A 16,861-nucleotide genomic window follows, 5' to 3' on the forward strand; every position below is an offset into this window, starting at 1 on the left:
AAACAAAATTGCACTTACCACTTGCGATCACGATTGAGCTGGGAAATGGGAAAAGTTCATTCGTTTGTTTTAATTAATTTGAGCTTATCGCTTTTCGCATGATATATATCATTGATTGCTGGACGTTTCGTTTTCATTGCAGCGAAATGGTTGACTGACCATCTGGCTTTAAGTGCTGTGCAAAGCCATTTGGAAATTGCTTTTTTAATAAGAAGCGCCTATCACACTCGCACGCTGTTTAGCAGATGATCCAGCATGCTCCATCGTCTTAAAGAAACATTGTTTTCCTGCTTGATAGTATCTCTAATATTTCGAGGGTTGTTATCTATCCGCCTTTCACACTTAACGCATTAAGCTTTATAGCCTGCTAAAGAACAGACAACGCGAAAAAAGGGAACCGTACAGAACAGATCGTAGGCAATGATCTGTGCGAGAACGTAAGTGGTGGCCTCTTGAACGCTGAATCACTGCTTGAATATCCGAATCGGATTTGATGAATGTTTATTTTCTGCTTTCCCCAACCAAAAAAGGCAGACATAAAGAGAATCATTAGGCCGGGGCTAAGCTGAAGTGGATCATCGCTCTAAACTACGCATTCATCCCTCGCCGCTATCATGCTACAATTTGTGTGCCTTCTTTTCTTCACCAAAAACGAAGCTTACCAGAAAAAAAACTCCGCAAAATCGGTAGATCATACCGTTGCTTTCTGCTTTATTGTGTGGCGATGTTATCTTAGCAGGTCCATCAACACCGCCAGAGTTTAGTGCTTTTTAATGATGAAAAGCAAGTAGTTCACCTGTTTTTGGCTGGTGGTTTGTTGCTGCTACCCACCTTAAATGCTCCCAAATTATGCTGTTGCCATCCAGTGGGGAAGCTATTTTCGGCTGGAAGCTACGGGCCGCCTAACGGAGCTTTCAAGCTCTTCCCTCTGGGGGGGTCATAAGGAATTTGGGTTCATTACGTTCGGGTCGAGGTAGAGCAGGAAAAGCGCAACGTACGGGAGTAAAGCCGGGAGCAAGAAAATTTGCGCGAGGATGAATGGAGCAAAGCACACACACACAAATTAAAACGGTGTTTGCTTTCTTTGTTAATCGTTTGGATGGGGAAAAGATGTTACGGCAATTTTTATGGCTTATTTACGCTCATTACGCAATGCGAATCGTTTCTTCTCCAGTTGGTATCGTTTTAAAGTTTAAGGTCAAGTGGTGATTGTCGATATACCACAGTGGTGGTGGTCAGTGAAATAAGTGCGTTCGTCATAGATTTGTATATTGTTTTAACAATATTTTATTTAGTGATCATGATTCAATTCCGAAGCCGGTGGCCGAGGCGATAACGATGCCGGTCGTCACACGGCGGCAGGCCCGGGGTTCAAATCATCCCATCCAGGCAGACTACTTTGCGACGGGTAAAACCAAGTCACAGAAAGCCAGAAATAGCTGGCCGATACCTCTCGAGATTGTAGTGCCAAGGAAGAAGAAGAAGATTCAATTATTGACGTGTTGAGGCCACTTGAAAACACACGCTGCTACGAATTATAATAAGTCATTTCATATTGCATCTTGTTTTAAAAATAGCCGCATAAATTATCTATTTTGTATTTATCGTACTTAAACATCTATTTCGTACTTAATTTTTATACAAGAAATGGAAACAAAAATTTACAACTTTTAAATTGTAAAATTATTATGAAAAAATCTATTGATCTGTCTGTAGAGTATCTTTCAGGGTTGTCTTAGTATGATTTCAACTGTAGCTGGGGTTTAAGCTTTTTGATCTATCTTTTTGCTTGCTCTTATGGAAAATATAATCTTAACAGCTTTTAAAAATGTTATGCTCTATCCACGTAATGTAAACAAATTTAAAACCTTCAGTTTTAGTTTAAAATTGTTAAAGGCTCAAGGCGGTGAAGTTAAAGACATAAGTAGTAAATCAAAGATAATACACTAATAAAGAAGATTCTACCCAGCAACAGTGTTTTTCTGTTCACATTAGATTCAGAGACTATCTGTGCATAGTTGTGCATTTTTTATGACCAGAAAAAAATATTTTATTTGATATTTTTACACATAATTAAATTTTAGCTCTCGAATATGCTTAAAACGTCCGATTCCGCTCAGTGGAAAAAGTTATTTTGAAAAAAAAGTACTGAAATGCGTTCTTGTTATAATGGCAAGCACTGTAGAAGAAAGTTTCAGATTGTTGCAAGCTTACAATTTTATTTAAAAAAAAGATTTTTCCTCCTTTCGTCATTTTCGATTATTCTTTTCATTAAATTACAATATATATTGTTTTATACCTTCTCCTTTATATCTACTTATTCACAATCTAGCCCTTTCTGCATATTTTTTTCATGAAAGTTGCGATTATGTTTTTATTATTTTCCCCCTTTTTAAATTTCGTATTCTACCAGCAAAGCTTCGGTATCATCTGTATATTAATCGTCTCATTAATACCTTCCACTTGCATTCCCTTCGTGTGAACCATACCATATCAGCTGTTTGCTGTCACGATTTTTGTAATTATGAACCCACCTCCGATTAATGCGTATCGCGTGTGGCATCTAACTAAACGCTGTAGCCGAGGTCGAGGGCGCACACATCGCTACATCGGCAAAGAATGCGTAGCCCGACAAGTAGCGTCGACGCCGCCGACGAAAAGAAAGTCGGTCCTTTCTTTGGCCTGCCGCCGCCGTCACGTCGCGTGAAAAAGAAAGAAAAATGCGTGCGTACATCACAAACAACACCACCACTGGCACATCGGAATGTCGCCCGCGTGTGTCTGCTGCAGACTGCTGCATAGCCGGCTTTCTTAAAGCATCTTCCACCACCACCACCACCACCACCATCATCATCTGCCTTAGTCTTAGCGCTGAAAGCCGGCGTATTTGAATTCATTGATGAAGTCGGTCGGTGTCGCGGTGTGTAGTGTTGCCTTGCACGCACATTGGCGGCTCTTGTGTGTGTGTTTGTGGTATATAGTAAGGGGCGAAAAAGAGCACGAGTGTCGTTCGGGGTAGAAAGTAGACTTTTCCTCAAGAATAAAGAGGGAAACAAAATTCGGAACAGCTGTGTGTGATATATGGTGGGTGTTGGATTTTGTTTTGATGTTGTCGGCTTTAAGGAGAAAAAGCGAGGAAAAAATATACAAAACAAACCCTCATTATGCTCCATGCTCTGAGAGAGAGAGAGAGAGAGACCATTTCAGAACAAGTGTACCCATTACAGCATAACTAAGAGAGCTGATGAAATTGTAAAAGCATTTCAAGTGGCAACGAATATTTCACACGCTTTATGTGCTGCGAGCTTTCCAGTAGAGAAGATTTGGGGGGAAAATGCTCAGAATCGCAGAGAGAAATTATATCAAAATATCTCTTTTTTGACGGGTGCACAAGAGTGCCAAAAGAACCGGGAGCGTAGTATAATGGGGGGGAAAAACATCGAAAAACATCGCATCATTGCTCTCCGCTTCACCTCAAGCGCTCGTTCGCTCGTTCTCTCAATCTATGCTGCCAGTGTTTTTATGCTTTCTTTGCCAGTTTTTCTTCACCACCGGCATGCTGCGTTTCGGTGGTTTTCTGGCATGAGAAAAGCAATTGTGGCAGCAATGTTTTGCAGAGAGACAGAGAGAGCGATCGAGGGGGTCGGTATCATTGCACCAGCTCTCCCCATTTCCCACCCACCGTCCAACTTCTCTTCTCACCACCCCACGCACCCATCAACAGACCGATGTGGCCCGATGTTCGATGTTGTTTAGTACCGGGGAGTGTTTTTAGTTGTGAATGAGAATTCAGTGCGTTCGCATGCACGTGTAGGCTGGCAAAGAGGTCCATTAGGGAGCCAACCGTCGACATCGCATCGGTGGTGGTGTGTTCGCGCAAGTGGTTCGACGTGCGCGCGGTTTTTGTAACCAGCGAGATCGTTCTCGCGTTTTGTTTATTTTAGTGTGTGCTGTTTTTTTTTGCACTCGCGTCTCCGGTGTGTCTCTCGGTCAGAGTGTTACGCATACAGTTAACGTGTTGCAATTATTCGAGGGCAAATTGTGTGCGAGTTTGAAAAGAGCAATTTCCTCTGTTAGTGAGGTGATAGAGCGTGATTTTTACGACCGAAAGGGGTAAAGTGTTTAATTATTTAAATAAATCGTTAATAAGTAAAGTTTGTTATGGTGGCAGCAACTGTGAAAAATCTAGTTTTCTCTTAAACAAACTAAAGTTGTTTATAGAAGACGGTAGTTTAAATGTAAATTGAAGCTTAAAATTTACATGCCAACTTCAAACCACATTTGGTGGATATTTATTTGCACGCGAACAAATAAATTTTCCCTCCAAATTCAAGTCAAGGCTGTCAGTTAAGATTGTGCTTTTTTTGCGCGCGCTCTGTGATCATTCGTGACATCGTGACATCTACACACCGATCCGCAAAATCGGCAGCGATTGCACACCCCCCAAAAACCACCCTTTGGTTCTACGAGTGTGTGAGTGTGTCGGGGTTGTAGCTTTGTTGTGCTGCACTCCACAGTGATTCTAAATCGGTGACATCGCAGTCTGTGTGTCTGTCATCCTTTACCCTCCCCGTTTGGCTTAATGAATTTGCTGCGACTCTATGGACCAGCGTGTGTGTGTGTGTTGTGGGGATGGTGATGATCATCCCTCGTTTAAATATGTGCTTCTATCGCTTTGTGTAGTGGTGGTTTGGTGGGTTTTATGGGATTTGTCTGCTGTTGGCATCGGAAGCGCATAAACACCAGGCCGCCGCCGCCCCATCAAGCTGACTCGATTTTGCCGATCGTGAGCACACGCTTGACCTTGATGGTGTTGCAACAGCGACGGAAGAAGCGTCATGGTGAGCAAAAATTGGACACCGGACGTCGGAATCGGTGGCAGAGCAATGATGTTGATGGACCACAGCAGGTTTTGTTCAACGGTGCAACGGTTTGGTTTTTGTGCCATCCAAACAATTCACAAACGTTTCGCGTGTATGTCATTTGGAAGCACTGACAAAAGGTGAGTGGTACAAATTAATTTTCGGACGTTGTGACACACGTGTGTTGTACGGGGTTAATCGGAATTAAAACGAGCTTTTTGTTTGTTGGTGGACTCGGACACGATATGTGACAACAAAACGGATGTGTCGGAATGTCAAATAGTGCTTTGTTGGTATAGATTTTTGGACATTAATTGATGCTTTGGGCGTTCCATCAGCTGGTTTATGATAATTCTTGCGTTTCGGCAACAGTATTTGGATGTCTCTTATTATGAAGACTTTTGTTTAATCCCATGTTAAACCAAATTACTGGGATTGCCCATTGGACGAGGCGATAAAGGCGTCTTTATACCGGTGAATCAGGATTCGAATCTCAGCTGGACCTTCTCTCCATACGCTAGACTGCCTACGGGTATAATGAAGCGTCAGTTATAAAATTCAGTTCCAAAATTGGTAAAACCATTGACCACTAGCCACAGCAGTCCTTTAACCACTCTCGGTATCATGTCGTCATCTGTCACGATTTGTTCGCTACTTTTTTAACAGCAGTATCTACGTTGTTAGTCCTGCTCGATTTTTCCATGTGGGAACGGCCTAACTGGGGCTAATGAGCTCTGGGTCCTGTCCGGTGCCATCTTCATGACTTGATCATCGGAGCCTCAAGATTCTTATTTGTTATATTATATTGATTATATTGAATTGCATAACTTATAGAGCGAATTCCCAATTGATCTTCTCCACATTTTGGACCAGAAAGCCTTCTGAGCAGCTTACTCTTATTATTTTATTTTTTATATCCTTGGCAATACAAACAACCTCGAGAGGTCTCGGCCTACCATTTCTGACTCTTCGGTGACTCAATTTTACCCGTAGCAAGGTAGTCGGTCCTGCGTACGGGGAGGCGGTCTTGATAATCGAGTGAAGTGGTGTGACCGAGTGAGTGAAGATCGGCGCTGTTATCGTCTCGGTCACCGAACCGCAGCTTACTCTGGTGCGCAGATAAAAAGTATTTTTCAACCTAGGACTCCCTTTAGCCCTTAACGAGAGTATTTTTAAAGGGTCTGGTATCATTCTCCTGACATGATGAGCTCATCAGCTAAGACTCATAGATTACTACAGGTCATAGATTCCCGCAAAGTGCTACCAAACGTTCAGGACTTGAGTATCTTCCGCACAAACTTGACTTTCTTAGCGATTTTTGTCAACTGGGATTCACGTATCAGCCTCAGGCTCTATGTATCAGGAGCGTATTTGTGTGCTGAGAATATAAATCCCAAGTAATAGCACCTCGAGTACGTTTTGGGTATGGGACATTGGGAATATGGGAGTTTTTTCATCTTTTAAGATAAGGTGAACTTTAGATTTCAACCCTGGTAATTCTGTGGCTCTTTAATTCCTCCCAATTGTTTGCCCCAAAAGTTCCTCCCAAAGGTAAATCTGCCGTGTAGATACGGAGCTGTAGATGGTAAAAGCCAATTTTAACTCTGAATTCAATCTATCCTACAATGTTTCATATTTTCCATTTTTTAATATTCTTTTGCTTTATAAAAATGGGTTTATGCATGTATAAAGTTATGCAAAAAAAAAACACCAAGTTTTTTACAAAATATGCCGTCCAGCGTCAAAATTGACAAATACCAACCGCACACAAGAAAAAAAAAGCAAAATTCCTAGCAAATCGAAAGCTTTTACGCTCCATTTCACTCATTTTTCCGCGCGATTCGTTTTGTTTTTCCCTCGGTCGGTGTGTCGTACGACGTAACATTATGGAAACTTTCCCTTTCTCGTCGACTGCCGGTGCTGGTAGTAGCCTCAGTAATAATAAAAGAAGTACAACACACACACACACCGCAATTCCCTATCCCGCGCAATACGTCTCTTCTCCTCCAGTTCACTGCCCTACCCACGCGCTCTCATGTGTGTGTGTGTAATTTTTCATCCCTTTGAAAAGCAAAAAACGACAAGCCTTTTCCATTTTGCAACGCACGTGGTTCGTACCACCCCCGGGAGTGACGGGTAGGTGATGGTATTACATATTTCAGCATGTAAACCTTACTCCCTTCGGTCCAGCGCCGTATGGTCTTCAGAAGTTCAGATCGGACATGGCAGTCGCGCGGTGGCCGTGTTGGCCGATGAGTAGTAGAAGTAATGTTGGCCCTGGACCGTGCGAGATTTGTACCTCCCATGGAGAAAATTGTCGGATTGCAGCGAACACGCTACCGACCGTTGCGCTTCTTTCTGAGCTTTGATGAAGAAGACATCGTGGGAAAATGGTGCACATGTTCGTACGTAGTATTAGTATCGGGTACGAGAGTCATCATCTGTGCGTGTGTGTGCTAGTGGAATCATGAAATTAGTAATTTCCCAGTGTGTTGCGTTCGTAAGCGCAACAAATGGCTCCGATCGGCTCATCGAAGTCTATGGTTTTAAAGTTCAATCGTTCAGGGTTCAGGGAAAATAATCGATTTCGGGTGTATTTAAGGTGGACCGGGGAAGAGACTACGAACAGAAAAAGCTCAACCGTAAATGGTTCAGTGTGCATACGCAAAGCCTTTATTTATTCTGTGTCCACTCAAGAAGGCGGCCAGTTAGAAATGCTCCATAATCCTAATTATACAACCTGGTCGGTTGAGTTTATCGTAGCGAATCGATTGAACGCGCTCTGTTTAATTATTCAAAACGCTAGAGCGAATCGATGTTACGGATGTGTTCAGGTGTAAAATGGTTCCCTTGTCGATTGAAAATCTCAGTGCTTTATTAATGGCGTTCGTTTATTATTTAAGCGTTCGAAGGACAAATTCACCTACTCAAGTTGCATCCTTCAATAGATTTTATTATTTAATAAAGACTCTAACCAGGGTGTTAAAAATAAATCCCTTGAATTGTTTTCTTTCAAAACCTATGATACTTTCTCGGAAGGTTGCTCGGTTTTGCTCCCTGCATAGATCATCGCATCGAATGAATGTGTTTCCGTACCTACACCATGTCATGTCAGGCCCGGGCTAGATATATCTATATATATATTTTCCTGTAAGCACCAATGGCACTGTGAGGTACATTCCCGGAAAAAGCACTCCCATGGAGCGTCTCATGCATTAGCACGTAGTGTGTGCGGTATCTGCTGCTACAAGATCATTGCCACAATTTGCTTCAAGATGACACGTACACGGTGGCACTTGATGAGCGGATGAATCTGCCAATTCAATAGTATAGTTCAGTTCGGAGAATTTCATCGAACGTCTTTCACTCACCAAACATTATCGTCGCGGCTCATCAGTAGCAATGACAGCTTACTTAGTGTATCGGTATCGAATTGGACGTATGAGAAGTGGCATGATTGATTTTAACGCTCACCGCGTAACGTTTATGGTGAAAGGATGCTTGATAAATTCCGTTACCATTGCCTCATCTCCAGTTGGGTGATACCAGATTATTTTCTTCCTTGGCACTACAACCTCGAGAGGTCTCGGCCTGCCATTTCTGGCTTTTTGTGACTTATGTTTACCCGTAGTAAAGCAGTCAGCCCTACGTACGAGGAGGCGGTCTCGATGGGATTTGAACCCCGGTTCTGTCGTGATCAGATTACTTTGGGGGTTAAAAAAATCTGATGAAAAATTTGCTACGAAATAGAGATCTTAATTGGAGAGATTTCCGACAGATGTCGCCAACGGGCTTAAGTATTTAAATGCTTAATCTATCCCCAAGTACAGGATCTTGAAGTTGAAGGACTCTGATGAATGTTGAATATCTGTTCCGACATTCCTTAGTACAACTATTTGCACTTTGCTGTCTATATGGGAGGAGGTTGTTTTCCTTGCTAAAAAGATCTCCAAGATCTCCAACATCCGAGATCCACTATTTTGGCAATGTCCACAAGTCACTCCGTCCTGAAGTGTCTTAACCAAATGCGTCCACATGTCTGATCTTTGGTGCCCTTCGCAACGTTCAAACATTCGCTAAATATTCAACCACCTCACCAAGTTCACAAGCCTCCATCTCCTGTCATCGATTTCCGATTCTCTGCCGGTTGGTGGTGGTTGGATGACTAAATCGCAGTCTCGCTCCAATTAAATTTGACCTCTGTTCGTATTTTCATGTTTTGTTGTGTGTATACCAGCGACTGCCAGAACGGACGTAACAAATTGCCCTTGTCTTTCGTGTGCCGAACCGTGCCAAAAGCACGCCCCAGCAAACCTTATGTTCGGCATATTTGGAATAGTTTGTTTTAATTTTGCTTTAGCACGATTTTACCCACCCAACAAAAAAAAAGAACGACACTTGTTAAGAAGGTACTGAAGTAGCGGCCGAACGCGGTTCACTGTGTCGACGATGTCAGAATCAATCAGCTCATTTATATTGCGCACAAATCAGTGCCAAAACAGCCGGTGGATTGGCATTAATTGGCCGGTGACAGATTTACTGCACGCTAACATAAAACCTATAGGGCGTTTAAATTTGAACACGTCCAAAAAATGTTTCACTTTCGATTCGCAGATCGGAAAAACGGGAGTTTTTAGACACAGTCATACAGTCTGACATCGGCGAATGATTAGGAAGAGCAAAATTGGATGACTGATTTGCGATAGTCAATTTGAGTTTATTTGTTGAATCAATTGGATTAAATCGAAACGACGGGGGTAGATGAACGGGTTGAGGAGAGGGTTGTTTGAAGCCCATTCGGTAGGCTGGATTTTTATTGAGGATTTCAAACTGCCAACGCCGGATTGATAAAGGGTATGTGTTAAAAGGAAGATCTACTAAATTGGCAATGTAATCGATTCTTTCAGGTATCAATACCCATTGAACCCAACAAAAACCTTTGTCTGTAAAACCCTTGTCCCTACCTGAGCGTGTTACACTTGCCAGTGTATAGTACTCGATACGCTTGCTCACAAAACCATCCAATCATCGCTTAGTGTATAAAGCAGATGTGCTAAATAGCTCTGGTTTGTTTACATAACCTCATTAGCGGAATGTAAAAATTAGCTGCTGGCATGCATGGTAGTACCAGACACTGCCCCGAGACTTTGCGAATTGTGACACGGTAAAGTGATAATATAAAGGTTCAGTGCAATGAATCAATCTGCTACCAGCGGTACAAACTCGATGTTCAATAATTATTATCGCTTATCGAGAGTTGTTGGCTTTTGACATAACTTGTTTATTTGTGAAAGTCTTGTTATGTACACAAATTACCTCTTCTTTTGTGAGTGCTTTTGGGTGTTTGTACTTAGGTGAACGTGAAAATTAGCTTGTTGTGTAATTAAACTATCGTATAAAAAAGAATTGCTGATCCTGAGGATATTGCTGAATTTATGAAGAATTAATATCTGAAGTTTCTCTCTCATCGCTGACAGTTCGCCAACATCACTATCCTTCCAGTACACGCAGAACGGCAGCTGTCAAGTGGCTGCAGATTGATTGTCAAGTGTTGAAACAAACCCTTGAGCGTCTCCTTTTCCTTCTTGCCGAGATGAAAAATTCCTCAACAAAAATAACCTCAACCGCCGTAGTACCCTTGCGTCTCGGTTTTGTCACACGGTAGTAGAGCATCTCGTACCGTTGTTAGGTTTATAAAAAGATTTCCTTTCGACCGTTTTTTGCAGAGCGTCGTGAACGGGGGGATGTGGGTTGGTCGATTCGGGATCCGTAGGAGGAGTGCGTCCATATTGAGGTTAGTCGGTCGATTTGAGGCGGAATGGAAATCAAACGATCCGCAAACGTACGCGTGCCTTGCTCGTTCTCGGCTAAAGGAGAGATAAATCATATCTTCCTCCAAACGACCAACCGTTACTGCTGACCAGGATGACCAGGGGGGGGGGGGGGAGTATCCATCTTTACATCTCATTGAAGCGTTCCCTGTCGGTCTTAAAGAGCATTTTTAGCGAACTGTTTACATCAGAGGTGTCGAAAGACGGTTGGCAAAACCGAACGCAGTTTTTATTTTTTTAAAGATTTCAACCAAATTCTACGACACTGACCATGTCCAAAGAGAATGTTTTTCCGCCATTGTTATCTTCGCACAACACTGTCCACTACTCGACTACGGTGCTGAAAACTGAAACCCGAATGATTTGTTTTCCCTACCAATGTTCATGTTTATGCACGTGTGCTGTAAGTGTGTACTCTCACGGCTATTGGTCACTTTCGCCAAAAGCACACCGAGTGTCAGGTTTAGTCGGTCAGCAGCATGCTCATCTCGCTCACCGGGCCGAGTACGCTTCGGTCCGGCAAGTTTTATCTATCTTCTCGGTGGTAAACGGTGGTATCGGGTTGTTTATTTATAAGCGGTTTCGTGTGTGTTTGTGTTTGTGGCCTTGACCTTGGTTCGAAATTTGTTGATGGTTTACTGTTTACTGTTTTTTGTTGTTGTTGCTTATCTCCCATGTGCTTGGAGTGCAATTTTGTCGGTTGTTTAATGGTCGGTTCATTATCGAACGTATCGATGTATTTTTCCTGCGTTTTACTCTTTTTTTACGGGCAGTTGAGAGGTTTACTCAAGTTTCATTTTTAGCAGTTTTGCATGATTTTTTCAATTCTTTTATTTTTATGTTTAATTCATTTCGATATTTTTTTATTTCTTCTTTTGTTGAAGCGATTGTTGTAATTTTCCTGTTTGTTTAGCGTTTCTTATATTTTTATGTAACTTTTTTAATGTTTCTTGTTTTGTTTTATTATTTTTGTATTCCTGCTAATATTTTAATGAGTTCAAAATGTGTGTGTATTTTGTTCCATTTTTTTATATTTTTTAAGCCCTTTTTTAACGTGTATATTTATTGTTTTATTTTTGCCTTTTTTCTTTCATTCAGCAGTTTACTTACCTTCCTTTATGTTTTTTTTTAAAATTTTTATTCTTACTTCAATTTATTTTATTCTGTTTTAAGGTATATCCTTAACTACTCTTATTACAACTTTCATAGTTTTGTTTATCCTACATGCGTTTTTAACTGTTTTTAATTATTTTGCTTTAATTTGTTTTATTTATTGTGTATTGAAATGTAATTTAGTATTGGAACTTAGTTCTATATGTTTCGGTTTTCGGTTTCCTTATTTTAATGTCATTTATTAGTCTTTTATATTTGTTTGGGTTTACCCGGCCGTATTGCAATACTTTTGGTGGATTTAAGCCGTATTTTAAAACCACGAAACCAGTTGAACATTTCAGGTCAAATATCATAACCTCTTGCTGATGCCATGTCAACACCATAGATCTGCGTTCTTCTCGCACAGTACCACCCTTTGGTCGACAGGTGGCGATGGACAGTTTAGGACATCCGATGACAAATCTCTTGTCACTCACACGATCCGCAATCTCGCATACATATGTTTGCTTCCTAGCACTTATAAGAAAAAAGCTACAAAATCAAACACGACATTCCTTACCATATTGTACCATCAAAATGGTTTGCTTGTGTGAAAAAAATCACCTCGCGACGATGAGAAGGTCAACTCGGTCGACGACAGGGGTGGTAAACGATTTAGTTATTAATGAAGATTAGACGCTAGTAGTAGCAGCAGCAGCAGCTTTAAACCTGACCATGACACCATCATGCCGGTAAAAAAAGAAGATACCGAAACAAGAGCAACGCAGCAGCGTGTCCGTTGGAGGAGGCAAAAAGAAACCCTCTCCGAACACGGTGTGTTGCAATCGCATTTCCGTTTTGTGCCTAGTTTGACGCGTGTGTTTTTTTGCCTGCTCCGGTACGTTCTTCATCCTACGCAAGACTGCGTGCGTTGGCCTTTTCCATTTGACCGAGCAGTTTCGTAGTTTCGGTTTGCTTGTTTTCATGTTTGCTCCCTGCACGATGCTCGTTCCCAATCGACATTGGGGCAAAACCGTTGATCTGCAACTTGCGGAGTGACCTGATACACTTTGCATTCGATACTCGAGCTAGTTACGTAGCGCTCATCAGCGTGTGCACGTTGTCGGAGGCACCTTACCTGACGGTGGTTAATTCCTTTCGACTCGTCGGTAGAATTAGTCCCATTTCCGGCCACATGTGTGTGGTATGAATTACGTAAGAAGGGTTGGACATATTTTTTGTTTCGCTTCTGCTGTCTGTACGTGGCTATTATCCTATGTGTGTGTGTGTGTGTGTGTGGGATTAAAGCGTGTTCAGGAGGGTGCAAATTTGTCCTTCGGTATGGCTTCCCGGAGTTAGCCGTTTTCGCCGATTTTGGTTCGCAATGGGGGGTGACATGTGCCATGACCCCCCAGAACATGGTCCTCCCACTCCAGTCTCTGACACCTCTCGGTGTGGGGTATTGTGTATGGGTGCGTGTGTGGGAGGTCAATTCCCTGAACCTACTGCAACCGGGCGAAAACCCTGACAACGCCGGCGCCCAAGTTCGGTCGGTGAGCTGCGAAATTATAACACGTTAGGTTTTTGCGATCCGTTTTTGCGTACTTTCGTACTCGTACTGTCACCCCCGTTGCATGCCACACCGAAAAGCGAAAGTGAAACGGAAACGGTACAAACCGTGTGTATGTGCGTGTGCAAGTCTCTCCCACATTCCCTTGTTCGGTTCCCATTTTGTGGATGCCGTTCGTGCGCGAGATCTAGGAGTAGTGCGAAAGCAAAACGAAGGCGAGTTCAATGATTCATTGACGGTTGGGTCGGAGTTGGCAGCAAAAACCGGAATTTAAGGTTTCTATGTTGCGTAAGTGCAGCTTGGGCTGGGTTGCTGTTTTGCAGCAGTAGTAGAGGTAGTTGCGTATGTTTCTCTCTCTGTGTGTGTGTAATTGCACTCGGTCGGTGCTTGTTACATTTGGAAGTTCACCCTTACCGTAATGGTTCGTTATGACGCCGGCGTTTGTCGGCCATTTCGACGGCATTTTTTTTACGAGTACAGGTTTTTCACTTTGTTTGTTTTCCTGGATTCCAGTTGTTCTTTTTCGACTATTTTCGTTATTTAGTTTGACGTTAAGCTCTTCCGCCGCCGATTTGGAGCAAACATCGCGTGGGAGAAAAGGCTTTTTGCGTGGCGCCCGCTGTTTGATCTTAATCCGACTGACGCGGATCCGGTACCGGAGAGTGCCTTGTTTTTTTTTCGATGCTGCCACCGGCCTTTTTATGTCGCTTTCCATTTTTTCCGGGTATGTTTTGCACCTTCTGCACCAGGTTCTTGCGTGTGTGCGCGCGAGCCCTCGAATGCATTGACATTCGGGGTGGAGTTGGGGTTGATCCGATTTAAGCATTTCCTGGTGCAATGAATGGTGGTGGTGGTGAAGCTTTATTTTTCGTTCGCAGCGCACACTCTTTCTCATCGCCTTGTCTGCGCGGTTTGTCTCATAATTGCGTGCGTTGTGGCAATGCTTCTTCTTAGTGCGTTATGTAAAAAAGTCATGTTTTTGATCGTGTTAGAGGTGTTTTCAACACCTGAAATGTTAAGTACTACATCCCACCTTGCCCGTGGCATAATCTTGGCTGAGCTGAAGTTGCGGTGTGAGCAGAGAAAAAAAATATGTGAAAGTTTCACTAAAATTATTAGCTTAGATATTATAAGGTCATAAAATTTAGAAATTTCGTAAGTAATTAAGTAAGCAAAAGGAAAAAAGTGTGACAAGGTACGGAACTCTACAAACCAAAAAATAAAACAAAATTTAAAAAAAAACACCACAAAACAACATAAAAAGTACAACAAACATACATCGAAGTATAACAAAAAAAATTTGAAAAATATATGAAAAAGTTTGATAAATTAACTTGAAAGGTAACATAACATAGGATAAAAGATAATTTTATGTATCATAACAGATAAAAGAATATAATAAAACATGACAAAACCCTAATTAAAGAAACAAAAGAGAATTTTATTAGAGTAGGAAAAGGGCTTTTAACTAAATTGTACTGCAGATTAAAGGAGACCCAAAGAATGAGTTAAAAATATTTATAAATGTAAAAAACTATTGAAAATTCCACAAATTTTTCTAATCTATACCAGCAGGCCGTCCTCGGTTAAATTAAATGAATATTTTAAAATAGACTTAGCGAGCGGAGCATGCAAAGCTAACACGTGTTCTTCTGTTTTCTTGCTTTCCTTTCCAGGTATGCTGAAAGACGATAAAGACCGAAAGCTCTCGTGCCAAACGCCTGATCTACAAATGCTAATCTCGCTCAAGCCTTAGGCCAGATAAAGCCATACGCGTACGTTTTCCATCATGATGTAAAGGCGGTGAAAGATGAATGCCTGTGTCAGGCAATATGTTAGTGAGATGAGAAAGAAAACAGTTACAAACAGGAAGCGATATGGTAATGCGTAAATTCTTTCTGCTTGTTTCCAAAATTTAGTGCTCGTTCAGCGGGTTGTCTTTTCTTTTAACTGCTTCGTCACGAAGAAGTATTGATTTGCGGGATGAGTCTACGTTTTGTCGTTTTGTGAAAAGTGACAAAATGGAACATTTAACGCCATATTAGGCATTAAAATTACTTTTGATTTAAAAGGGATTACCCACGTTTCGGGAACTTCAGTTCGACACACAACAAGTAAAGCATCAATATTCATTATTAGCACAATTGATCTCATTTGTAGTCGGTCGAAAAACAATTTGACCAATTTATTACACCCGTCTTCTTGTGGGCCCATATGCCCACGCTGCGGTCAAGTGATTTCACGGTGTCACATTTCAATGAATCGTACTCAATCTTGTGAGGAAACCTTCTGCTACTTGCGTCGTACGGCTCGGGGTAGAAGCTTTGAAGTGTCCCCCTTATCGTCGGGTGATGCTGCCATCTGATACTGTGCTGGGCCGGGTTCGGTTCTGGAGTTATTTATTATCATTCATTCGTTGAGTCCCACCATATTGACGTGCCGATGTGTGGTGTATGGCTTGCCCTTGCTACAGTAGGCAGTCCTTGGAACGGTGGTAGTAGTTGTTGTCTGGGACTTAGAGGCGTTATATAGAGATCGTTCGAAAAGCCAATTAAATCGATTGTTTGTGCACCCGAATGAGAAATATCATTCCGAGGGTAGCTTCACGATAAACAATCCAGGCACGGATCTGATTCAAGCTCAGTTGGAAAATGTTTACTGTCATTGATCGGATGATGTGGCCATGGCAAAAATTCGAGACGGAAAACATACACATAATTCCCATTTTATTAATATAGATCAGATGAGATGTCTCTTAAATATCATGCCAATTGAAGTCCCTTTGAGGGAGGTCTATTTGACGCTCAGACAACTCTTTAATGACACAGTTTTGTAAAATCAATTTCTATTTACGATACGATGATGTCTACTCCTGTGCGTCTGGCTGTGCGTTGATTTCTATTCATTCATTAATGAATTGAATCTTGCCTTTGGCTGGGCGTACCTTACGAACGCTTTGAACTCTCGGCCTTCTTCTCACTGTGGGACATATTGAATGTTATCTTATCATCGCCGATACCCCTTTTCTCCCCTGTCCTCACTGATTCATCGCAAAACGGAAACGTCCGGTTTTTGCGTGCGAAGGCTATTCGCACCGCCGCTAGCCGTCTGGGTCGAGGTCTGGATAATAGAAGTAACCGTAGTAGCAACATGATACAACATTCCAACCGTAGCGATAAGGAGCCTGCACCAGTGTATGCACGGAGTTTGTTGGAGGGCTCCCTGGAAATTGGTTGCAGCCACCAGTCCGCAGCTGCCTGTCTGCATGGTGGAACTGGATTTCGATTCGACTTTGGTCTGGGCCCGCAGGTGGTTTCGGTAGATGACGTTTCTAAGTTTTCGCCTCTACCTTGCGGCGGCTGCTGCTGGTGCTACTGCTGCTGATACATGATACCAGAAGTCATTGACATGGTTGGTTGCCTTTTGCTTCGCCACTTGGTGCGGGACTTTTGTTGGAGCACCGACTTAGCAGTACAAATTGGGCCGCGAAATAAGGTTTCACCCGG

The 16,861-nt window shown here is 42.3% G+C and overlaps 1 protein-coding gene across 7 annotated transcripts in view; it reads left to right on the plus strand.

The window, feature by feature from the left end:
* The window catches only part of LOC118503876 (protein phosphatase 1 regulatory subunit 12B-like), an 84,567-nt gene that overhangs the window by 7,782 nt on the left and 59,924 nt on the right, over nt 1–16,861 (plus strand). The window contains exon 1 of one of the 7 annotated variants that reach the window (XM_036037623.1): nt 3,775–4,113. The exons of the other annotated variants lie outside the window; for them this stretch is intronic. The gene's annotated coding sequence lies outside the window, so the exon portion shown is untranslated. Of the gene's footprint in view, nt 1–3,774; nt 4,114–16,861 lie in introns of those variants that run through there. 7 annotated transcript variants of the gene reach the window in all.

The sequence above is a fragment of the Anopheles stephensi genome, chromosome 2 (assembly GCF_013141755.1).
Source record: "Anopheles stephensi strain Indian chromosome 2, UCI_ANSTEP_V1.0, whole genome shotgun sequence".
NCBI classification, from domain to species: Eukaryota; Metazoa; Arthropoda; class Insecta; order Diptera; family Culicidae; genus Anopheles; species Anopheles stephensi.